Source organism: Saccoglossus kowalevskii, chromosome 18, assembly GCF_978046115.1.
Source record: "Saccoglossus kowalevskii chromosome 18, keSacKowa6.1, whole genome shotgun sequence".
Classification (NCBI taxonomy): Eukaryota; Metazoa; Hemichordata; class Enteropneusta; family Harrimaniidae; genus Saccoglossus; species Saccoglossus kowalevskii.
The window spans coordinates 22,439,122-22,450,785 of record NC_140658.1 but is presented as its reverse complement, the minus strand read 5'-3'; the positions used below and the strand labels follow the sequence as shown (position 1 = coordinate 22,450,785).

The 11,664-nt window shown below is 34.2% G+C and overlaps 1 long non-coding RNA gene across 1 annotated transcript; it reads right to left on the bottom strand.

Moving 5' to 3' along the window:
• Positions 1 to 2,103: 2,103 nt before the first annotated feature.
• Positions 2,104 to 3,230, bottom strand: LOC144364585 (uncharacterized). Its single transcript, XR_014927023.1, has 3 exons — positions 3,180 to 3,230; positions 2,250 to 2,309; positions 2,104 to 2,156 (listed from the first exon to the last, which is right to left on the bottom strand). It is a non-coding gene; the product is annotated as an uncharacterized LOC144364585 (long non-coding RNA).
• Between the last annotated feature and the right edge of the window lie 8,434 nt (positions 3,231 to 11,664).

Here is an 11,664-nt window from a genome sequence, read left to right as displayed (position 1 = left end):
GAGATGTACGCTGAAGAGAAAAAAATGAAAATTACAGATTTTCATTCATAACTGAGGCTGAGGTTTTACATAAAAAATCAACATAACACACTCACAACATAACATAACACAAGGCAAATTCACTTTTATGGAGTTCTCATTGTGCAATTATCTGTGCTGACGTGTAATACGAATTATTCAAATACAATTTTCTAGACAAATGTTACCTTATATTCCGACAACAAGGGCCCTCGTTTAATTCTGTTTTCCAGAAGTGTTATTTCACTCGACTGATTTTCATTGGCCTTTTTAAGAGTTTCAATTTGTTTGTTTTTCTCAGCCAGCTGTGATTCATGACATCTGAGTGTTTTCGCAATGTCATGCTTAAACTTTCTCATATTCGCCCTTTCCTGTTGTAATAAATACAGTGACTTGCGAAATGATTGTAAATTCGCTTTTGATGGATACGTCATAGATTGTAGATTCAAGTAACTGGGTAATGCCATACTGCGATCAACCTGTTCAGATCCAACCGTTGTTGTCTTAATACTATTGAAGAGCATCGATTCTTCAATTGTATCTAAAGAGCAAAAGAAAATAATCAAACAATTCATCTTAAAAGTGATGAAACTATAGTTACACACATAATTAAATTTGTTGGTGAATTCTAGCTAAATATTATGTATGTATAATTATATCAGTGTACAATGTATGCTTTGAATACATTATTGTTATGGAATAAGAGCCAGATATAATTTATGCAAGCCATGGCTGAATGTAGCATAATCTACTATTATGTTATTTAGAGACCCAGAATATAAATACAAGTTTGTCTACAAATAATGCAGAGTGCATATAGTTATCGAGAAATTTTGGAACGAATATATTAATATCATTACATGTATATTTCATATAATACTATTGCATTATTTTGCGCTATCTTTGTCGTTTGAAAATGTGATGTACGAGAGCTACCCGAGCAGGGTTTCCTGAGAAACTGAGAAATTCATCAATGACAAACCAAAAACACGATTTACAGGCTTCAATGAAAATGACTCTAGCATCATTGAGCAACAACAAAACAACGAAAAAGTGAAGACAATGCAGAAAAAATGTAGAGTAATTATTTCATTTTTAAGTGGTCCGGTAAATGTCAGTATAAGCCACAAAAATATTATATTAAAAAAAAGAGTAAATTTAGATTCCACATTGACAATTCAAATATATTGGCACAGTGTACATTTATTCATGCTTAATTTAGCTTTTGTTGAAATTGGTACTGCCGTGTTGTTTACCGTCAAAAACGTTATTATGTCAATGGAAAACAGAATGCATTTGTTTGCGCAGATAATGAAACCTTTTGTTGTGATGATCTCTTACTTACAGTGTGAGAATAAATGTGCTTATCATTCGTATAATGGGGCTCATTTTTATTAAACCAATGATATGAACAGACGACATTCTACAAAAAGGCTTCGAAAGCTATTCGAAATGGCCAGTTCTTGTCAAGTTCAACTTCGAAATAAAAATATGTTGATCTAATATAATACCAACAAGCCACCGCCGCATTTGGACATACCACTTGATATTGCACAATTCACTCTACATATGCACTCGCATGTGGCTCGTGTATTTATGCCACGAACTGTGCAATATCTGGTAGTATATCCACCTCTGGGAAGGGGGGGGGGTTATTGCTCTTTTTATTATTTTATTCTCCCCATTTGTCTCTTTACAATGAATTATATATATTCATAAAAATGACGTTCACCAATTACCTTTAAAATATCTCTAAACCCTGTCTAGATGAGCAGGATCTACATTCGCAGATATTCGTAGTGTAACACCTCTATATTCTGCCATTGCTTTCATCTCATCTGATACAAGAATATCAGTTAAGAGAATCTCCAGCTTCCCAGTCTTCAGACTAGTTCCGAATGATCGCAATCCTTTCAAACTCCAGCAGCGTATGATGAGTATGACAGACGATATTTTGAATCTCACTAGACCAACCATAAGATCTTTGACAGCTTTCTGTCTAAGCCTCATTTTTTTGCATAGTCTGATATCACTTTTTGCAATTTCTTCTATGGTGTGGTTAAATACATTTACCAAAGCAAAATAGAGTGTTTGGTCTTTTATTGACGCTTTGTCCAACGTAACCGGAACTGGAATGTCTAAAAAAAAACAATAATAAATTTGTCATTGTTTACTGGGCATTTAAATTATTTTCCAATAAAAAACACAGCGAACGATAATTATATACTAACCCATGTATCGCCTATTGTACGAGACACCAGCATCTGAATTTCTACGCTTTCTCTCCTCGCCTGCAAACAAATTATATATCATAAAATGTACATTGCGTCTATATTATGAGGCTATTACGAGGATACCACAAATGATATACGAAGACAGTACAGCGGGAGTATCGACCGACGCGCAGCAGAGGTTGATGCGATGACGTACTGCCTGAGTGCAAACTTTGAGGTATCCTCGTAATACTAGTAACCTTATTTTAACACATCTTTTTCTTTCAAGGATACATCATGGGAATGCCGAAATCCAAAAAGTTTGGAACAGAATCAGCAACTTCTTTGTGTGGAGTCCGGTCAAACCCTAGTGGCAGCCATGTTTGTTTTTCATGATTAGAGGACGCTTACGCGCGTAAACATTCCATATTTGGAATTCGCATTTCCTAATATAGTAGAATGAAAATACTCCGTAAAACACCGCAAAATTACGGCACGCTGCAACTTATAGCGTTACGGTGACAGATGTATAATAATATATAACAATAATAATATTGATGTGATGTTTTTTATCGAAATTGTTTTACGTTCTTATTCGATAATTGTCTATGTGTTTTCCATTATCGCTAAGCTGACTTTGATATCTCAGTAACAGTAAAGATATATGATTGAATGAGCGGGTCAATACCGAGTTCACATGTTGCTTGTTATCTTGTATTTCGCTTTAAATACTTAAATGTTAAATCCTCATGTTTAATTTAACTGCCCAATTAATTCACATACTTTAAATTCACATATTTTAAATTTGAATATGGTTTTAATTTTGATCTTAATGACACACCATAGTGTCAATATCAACATAAATGTAATGTCAACATTGTTGGTAGATAGAAAACCGACTTATAATGTCACATGTCACGAGAAACAATGTACCATATAAACATGTACCTTTACCACAGTGCCGGGCTTGATATTCACTTACTCTCTCGGCGAGGTTTGTTTTTCGTGCCACTTTTAATATTTTCGACAGAAAGCTCAAGTTATTCTCTGATATTACTTTAGCTTCTACAAGTGCATGTATAAGTTCTGATGGGTCTTTCATGGACTCGAGTTTCTTCTGTATTTTCAATTTGCGCTGAGATAGGCGTTTCATGATCCGAAATGCAGCTATAAATTATATAAATAACTTGCATAAATTAGTGTTTGAAAAAAATAACAAATGTAGTGCAGTCATATGTATGCAATATATGACAATCTTTGTCTTAATTTAATTAATTATTAAAATCATCCCGACGCTTCGGACCCTTATTCATTAAGTTTTATATTTTTACAAAAAATATTGTAACTCTAAATGCCTACTTTTTACAAATTGTTAAAGAAAACAAAATTTATTTTTGTTTGTGTTTTAGCAGGTATGCGTCTACACACAGTAACCATTGACTGTAGCTATGTTTTTGTTACTGGGAATAAAAGTAAGTAATAAAAAAGTTAGTAATATAATAAATGTATGACTATAGTGAAATAGTGAGCAACAGATTCGGGAGAGTGTGATTTTATAACATGCTTAGTCTGGAAGTATATTATCTGACACTTAAACTAAATAAACTTGGCTTGAATATCAACTGGAATAAGATTAATCAATGCAGGGTAACCTGATACAAATAATATTAACTATTGTCTAAAATCTTAAAATTCATACCATAACATACCATCATTTATTTCTGCGCCTATCTCCTCAATAAAAATATCAAAAGGATCCACATCATCATCTTCACTTGTCGATGTACTCATCTTGAACTCTTGTTGTATTTATTATAATATTAGGATAATATACTACCTTCGAACATATATTCGTATATGTTTAAACTATAAAATACATAATATATGGAGAATATTACATGAACGACCATGCAATACCCGATTAATCACGTTCATCGACACAAAATTTACAAAATCAAAGTTCTCAAGTTGCCAAATTACATGAATGAGCAGAATCCGGCAATACAATTCAAATAATATCAGGATCAATTTGTTGTCTTGAATTCAAAGAAGAATGGACATATGTAAGATTTGACTTCAATAACATTATTGCTAAAATTATTATTGTTTAAAAATTAAAATATTTATATAATAAATATTGTATTACTTAGTTGAGTTTTCAAGGAGTATGTTTTTTTATTTTTAGTCGGTCACGAATCTTTAGTTGTTATAAATGTTATGATATAAATAGCAAATAATATGGTTTCATACTTGCGAAGTGAAATTAATCCTACCATTTATGGCTTTACACCTCACACACAGACAATATTGTGCTCGACACGACTAGCACCTTGAATGCCCTATGGTTTTTAAATATAAATCATCACCGATAGTGAATTTATAACGACTTCGGCATTGTATTTCACAGAGAGGAACAAAGTGGTATGAATTCTATATTAAAACGCGTCTGAATGTAAATAACGCCCACCCCGACAACGCCGTGGATCCAGGGCTAACTTCGACACTATTCCGGCCAGTTAATTAACCGACTACCTGTTCATGGCTTACTGATTCAAACTGCACGTCACATGCAACTTACCTTCGAACTCTTAAGCTGGCTAACATCCACCAATACGAGGCAATTTCTAAGCTCTAAACTAAGGTACATGCAGTTTAGGTGCAGCTACGAAACTACAGACACAGAAGTTTGAAAAAATGTTGCAGCCATTTTGAAATTACGCCCTCAGTTGGCGAGGATGTGAAATATTGCATAAAAACGAATGCAAATAATGAGCAGGCATTTCATTGGAAGGGTACGCAGCACATGTACTACTATCTTGATACGATATTTAACATCCAATTCTGCGTACTAAGATTGTGTATCGAGGGTTAGTAGTTCATGGTTTCTGACCAGAGAAAGCGACATCAAGTATCCACATCTGTTATAACTTGATTAACGTACGTAAATTTCTACACTTCTCACCTCCTTATTAAAGGCAATGTCACTAGTATCAGTCGTTTATTTACAGTTGATATCACACTTCCTTTTGATTTAACTATATTGGACAAGTCATTTCTATATATTGGCTCAAATTGTGCAAGTTTTGTTTTTTTTCACTAACACTCTCTACCCTTCTACAAACTGATTACTTTCAATTCTGCCACGACTATCATGGTAGAGTTCATTTACAATACTCTCAGCTACCTTATAGTCAAGAGATGGCATCTTTGTTCTCATTTTATGGCTGAATAAGAGTTCGAAGAGACTATTAAAAAAATGCGCATTCCTAGCTTCCAGTTTTTTTCTTTTAATTGAGGAGCACCTAATTACCTTTCTAAGATTTGTCATGAATATTGTCACGCAATTTGCTAGTAGGGCTACCCACTCGACAACGAGTTATTCAACACAGTAGATTCAATGAATGAAAAAAATAACCGTTTATTACACACTTACCGTGCAGTTGATTGTGTTGGTTCGAGACAAGCCACACATAGTCACATCAACAAAGTAACAAAGCCAGAATGCTAATTCCTGGGCACGAATTTAAATAATTCGCAGTTAGACACTTCGTCCGTTGTTTGTGTTCTGCTGTTTCTGTTTTAGTAAATTTGTTTCTAATTATCTAATTTGCATCATAAATTATACTTTAAAAATTAATCATCACATTCTTATTTCACGCGGATAATGCACAACCCTGAATGAATTTGGATTGACATCCTTGAACAATAATTATCAAACTAACTATTTTTCCACGTGTATTTAAACAATTATTGCATTTGAACACTAAAAACCTGATTATTTTTTAATTGATTTCCCAAATACTAGTTGCCTACTTTGCATAATCATCACATTTCATTGACATTGACATGCTCAGGGTAATCAACAGACGGGATTTATTGTTGTTCCAAATTTAAATTTAATTTATGGTGGTGGTGGTGGATGAGGGCTATGCAATAAATTATACTGCAGTCCACAGATATACAATCAAATTTATTTTCTGTGATTATTATAAACGTCAATACTGTCACATTGTTTTCATATTGTGCATCTCGAATAGCCGATAAATACTAGTTGCCTTGATTCTTGTTTAAAAGGCTATTCTTCAATGTGGGATTAATTTTGAAAATGCCCCTAATACTCGGCCACACGAGAGTTCAATCCAAGCTTTCTTCGATATTATATATAATTTATGTATTTGTTAATTTATTCAGTTTGTGTATTTACATTTTTAGTTAAAGCTGATCATTTACATATACTTCATAAATATATATTATTGTTGTGATAATAGGTCAAAAATTGCTTTTTTTATTTTTAAAAACTTGTTTACTAAGTAATTTGGTGAAATGGTACACGTACTAAGAGTTAAAAATCCATGGAAAAAATGATCCGACTCTCATGGTTACACATATTTTTTTTTTGTAAAGTGTCAATTTTGTGTCATACACGCTGTGGCTTTATTTATGAAATGGTATATAAAAATAATACAAAAATAATTACTGTTAAATTATGTTTTTATTTATAGAGTTTACCCTTCCTAATAATTGTAGTTATGTCCATTGTGTCAACTCCACAATGTAACATAACCATTTTGTAGTTAATTATCGTCACCATGTATCAGATATACCGTACAACACAGCGTATTGTTCCCATTGACATGTTGTCACCACAGTTTGTTTAGCCATACACTCCATGATCAATATGTATACTATAACCATAACAACACATAACATATGTTAACATTCTCACGACGTACAGATGAATAATTATTGTTCAAATTTAATTGTTCAATTTACTTACTAACGTGTGCCTTTTGACACAAGGAACAAGCTAATGAATATGAATATATACAAATATATATCGACCTGTCCAATATTTAGTCTTTAATTTGTTGCTATTCACATTTCAGTCAGTGCTGCTTTGGGTTCAATTAACACTGGTATAGATATCCTGTTATTAGTTGCTGTGCGATTTCTTTATTATGCAAATGGAATCGAAGACCGTTATCTGTTTGGTAAGTTCCTAAATTTTATCGTCGAACGAACATGGGCCTCTGTTAGAAAGCATATTTTCTGTAAATCACTTTGGCACATTCATGAACGCAATGGTATTTTAGTAATAATCTTTTTACCCACAAATTACAATTACTTTGTTATAGCGAAGTGTTCACTATAATAAAGCACATAATACATTTTGTTTGTTATGAGAGAGAGAGAGAGAGAGAGAGAGAGAGAGAGAGAGAGAGAGAGAGAGAGAGAGAGAGAGAGAGAGAGAGAGAGACAGACAGACAGACAGACAGACAGACAGACAGACAGACAGACAGACAGACAGACAGACAGACAGAGACAGAGAGACGTTTTTTGTGATCGTTGCACCAGCAGATTCAGTATAAATTTTTCGTTATAAACGAGTGTACTGTGATAGGTATATTTGATGGTTAAAAACCTTTCACTTAGGTAACCGGGATTCGGTAAACACATTGCGAAAACTCAACAATCAGGAAAGGAAACCCACACAGCCATGTCGTACTTGTGTTGAAATTCATTTTGCATTTCACGTCAGAATATTGTTTAAAATAAAATATTCAATCCCAGCCAAATCGAGGTCAAAGGGTCAGATTGCGTGCATATAATTATAGATAGTTAAAACAAAAAGTATTTGAACTTTTGTCGACTGTTTAACATCTATGAAAACCAGAAAGACAATATAAGACAATGTGAACCTCGGAAATGTGTTATTAGTCCGAATTTTAAATGCGAGCGAGCTGGCAGTGATATTTCCGGGTTTGCGCGGTCGAAAATAAAGCGGAAATTGCCCGGTCGGGTTCACCAAGCGGTCGTAAAGCTAGCGAAAAAAAGTTTGGGCGAAATAAGTACTGTACGTTGGATAGATTGAAGTACATACACAGGCTGGGCCGACTTCAATATGGCCCCACCGTGAAAAAATGTTTGGTCACATGATAGGGTGGCGCCGACAGCGGCCGTTTATCTCGAAAGTGGGCTATTTAACGCTTTCCAAAATCGATAATTTTAGGTATAACATATTCAAAAAAAAACAAAAAAAAAAACGTCATAGCAGTCATTATCAACACAGTCGCATTGTTAGTTTGAAATTGCGCATATATGACGTGTTTCGGGAACTTAGACCAAAAATATTAATGCGCGTGTCTGTGTGTTATTCACAATACGCTCATACGCACGCTCATAACAGGGCATACAGCTTAAAAGAAAATATCTACTGTAAACCATGTTGAAATAGCTACATGCCATTTTAGCGAATTTGCCTCCATGCTTGAATTAACTGAATCTTAATTTAGCTAAAGTGCCAACAATCTTTGTGAGAATATACTTTATTAAATTAATGACATCTTGAATTATCGAAATTACAGATTAAGCCGTAAATTAGCTAAAATAACATGCTAACTAACAAGACATGTTTTACAGTATATTATCCTACAACAAAAAATAGATCGGGGAGACCATGTGTGATAAAAAGTTTATCACATGACAATCCTGAGACACCGCGTTCTTTTATTCCTGATCTTTGTAGTTTGACCCGTCCCTTCACGAATCATAACAATATCTAGATATTACACATCATGCGTTATTGAATGCAACGAGTTTGTTTTATCAATTGGACAAAGTGTTTCAGTGGTTCATCGACATGAGTTTGAGTTTTTTAAATTTTAAATAGATCATTGGTGCGTTACTTATTTGAAAAATCACACAGATAAACTTTTAAAGAACATTGCGCAATTGTTATATGAATATATTATATGTATTCGTAGGTTTATATAATGGTGCTCATTGGAATTCATATTGCTCAAGCACATATATCTACAAGTAAGTTTTGCTTCCAAATTATTATTTTTAATCGTAATTTATCTACAAATATCTAATGCTGAAAAAATCGACACATGTTTCTGAATATGAATGTGACAACACCATGGTACAGTCTCTGTATCTGAGTATAAGGTTGTTTCACCCTAAAACAAACCAATGGCGACAGCATCTCAACAACGCTGCAATTCAATTCAGGTGGTTGTGTTTTTTGGTTCGAAATGGATCGATACAATCAATCGTAGCACCACAGAGTAAACCAATAACATGCATAATATATAATACTAATTCAGAAACTTTATTCGTCGGAAATAATTGATTGATCGAAATATTACTAGCTAAATAAAATATCCCCGGGCAAAACTTTCAATTATTAATCTGTCTACTAACTACGCTTTTTATTTTATAATCATATTTTTGTTGTTAAAATCTCATATATATTATTTTTAATTTTATTCGATTATTTATATTTGTTGTACTGGATTTCGATATACCGTAATAGTTGAAGACCTATGTGATAGCTTAAAAAACAGAAATAGAAATAAAAGATTCGATTATAGATATAATGAGACAACGCGAACTAATACTCATTTTGAATTGAATATACGTACCAATAATACAACGCCCATGCGCATTATCGTATTTTAGTAACAAATATACTAATATATGTGAGGGACCAACGCAATATAAATCGAAAAATTGTGAGATTATGAACATTCTATAGGTTACACATATTTACAAAGGTATGCATATTCTCTTTTTTTTTTAAAGCTGGAATTGCTGAGTGTTACATGGAGACAGACGGTTCTGACTATCGTGGTGCTGTGTCAGTCACAATCAGCGGGCACACCTGTCAAGCATGGAATGTACAAACCCCGCACACGCACAGCGTCAACGATGTCAGTTACCCCGGTGGAGGTCTCGGCGAACATAATCTATGTCGCAATCCTACTGGTAAAGACGGAGTATGGTGTTACACGACGGATATAGACACTGTGTGGGAATATTGCGAAATCGGCCAACCATCGGATAACTGCCGTAAGATTTGTGCTCTCTATTACTTAAAACGAAATTAATTAAGAGAAACTAATATATGAAAAAACATTTACTGTTTTATTTTTAATAACCAAAACGCATTTCAACTTGAACTGAAACTCATAATATGTTTAGGCCCGAATAAAGCATTGATGTGCGCGTCAATGATGAGTTAGACAGCAATTCGACTCAATTCTTGAAAATAGTATATCATTGTGGTACATTGACAATTGTATAAATCATTCACGTAAATTTTCGATACACTCAACATCGATTCACAGCACAAATACATGATTGCTTTACACACAGTGAGCGAGGTCATTTGTCCATCCGAATACTCGCTTGGTATCGAGGATCCCGCAGTTGTACCAGACAGCCGGATTTCCATGTCTTCGTATTTTAAAAACAACATCGAAGGGGCTGTGGGCATTTCGAAATATAACATCAAGCTCAATTCCGTTGGTTCATGGTGTGTGAGTGAAAACTATACAGACGTTACAGATGAATACATACAGGTTAGTAATTTGAAAGTGGGAGGGTCGTCACCTGCGCATGCGCGGGAATTGAATTTCAATCGACGATAACAACATACGCTACAAAACGCGAAGGCTCATGTGTAGACGCTTGTTTGTAAACAATGACACGCTATGGCCATCTGACGCATGCGCAGGCGACGACTCCCCCGCTTTAAAGACCATCAACGATAAGGGAAACACAATGCTTGCCGTTGTAGAGTCAATGTGTGAGAGAAAACTATTATCCAGCTCATCATGTAATTTTATGTATGATTGATATTTGTAGGTGGATTTTGGTGAACAAGTGTATGTAACCCAGATATTGTCCCAAGGTAACGGAAACCCGATTCTTGATGATTATCACGTGACGAAATACACGTTTTACTATAGCAATGCTACTAATGAAACAGGTGATGGCATTGCATACACTGATGATGGCGGGTCTATTCAGGTAGGCTATGTTTCATCTATTTGATATTCGACGTTGAAAAAAAGAAAAGTTTATTCAAAACACAGACATTGGATATTGTGTAGTGTAGTGTAATGTAGTGTAGTGTAGTGTAGTGTAGTGTAGTGTAGTGTAGTGTAGTGTAGTGTAGTGTAGTGCAGTGTAGTGTAGTGTAGTGTAGTCTAGTCTAGTGTCAGGGGGTTGCATGACACGATTGCCTGAAATATTCGTCTCATTTGCATAAATTAATATTCATGAGCAATGACAAACTCGTCTTTTCAGTAAAATTGTGCCAAAATGCTTTCCGATAGCACACATGATAGTTCTAAATTGACTGATTCTATCGCTACGAGTTGAAAAAAATAATCGAAAAACTGATGTAAACGTGTTTTTTGAGACACGTTTTTAATCAGATTCCAGCAAACTGTTGAAAGTAACCACAGGTTTTTCTTGATCATAGCAAGTTACGAAATTCAGAGGCACATCGATATTTCATTATAGTACTATTGCTCAAAATGTTTTCAGTAACTTTTATCAGTGACAGGTTGCCTAATTAGTATGCATTTCGAGAAACCACTGTCTGTGTCTGTGCGCAGTTTGAAATGAAACATTTTTGAAC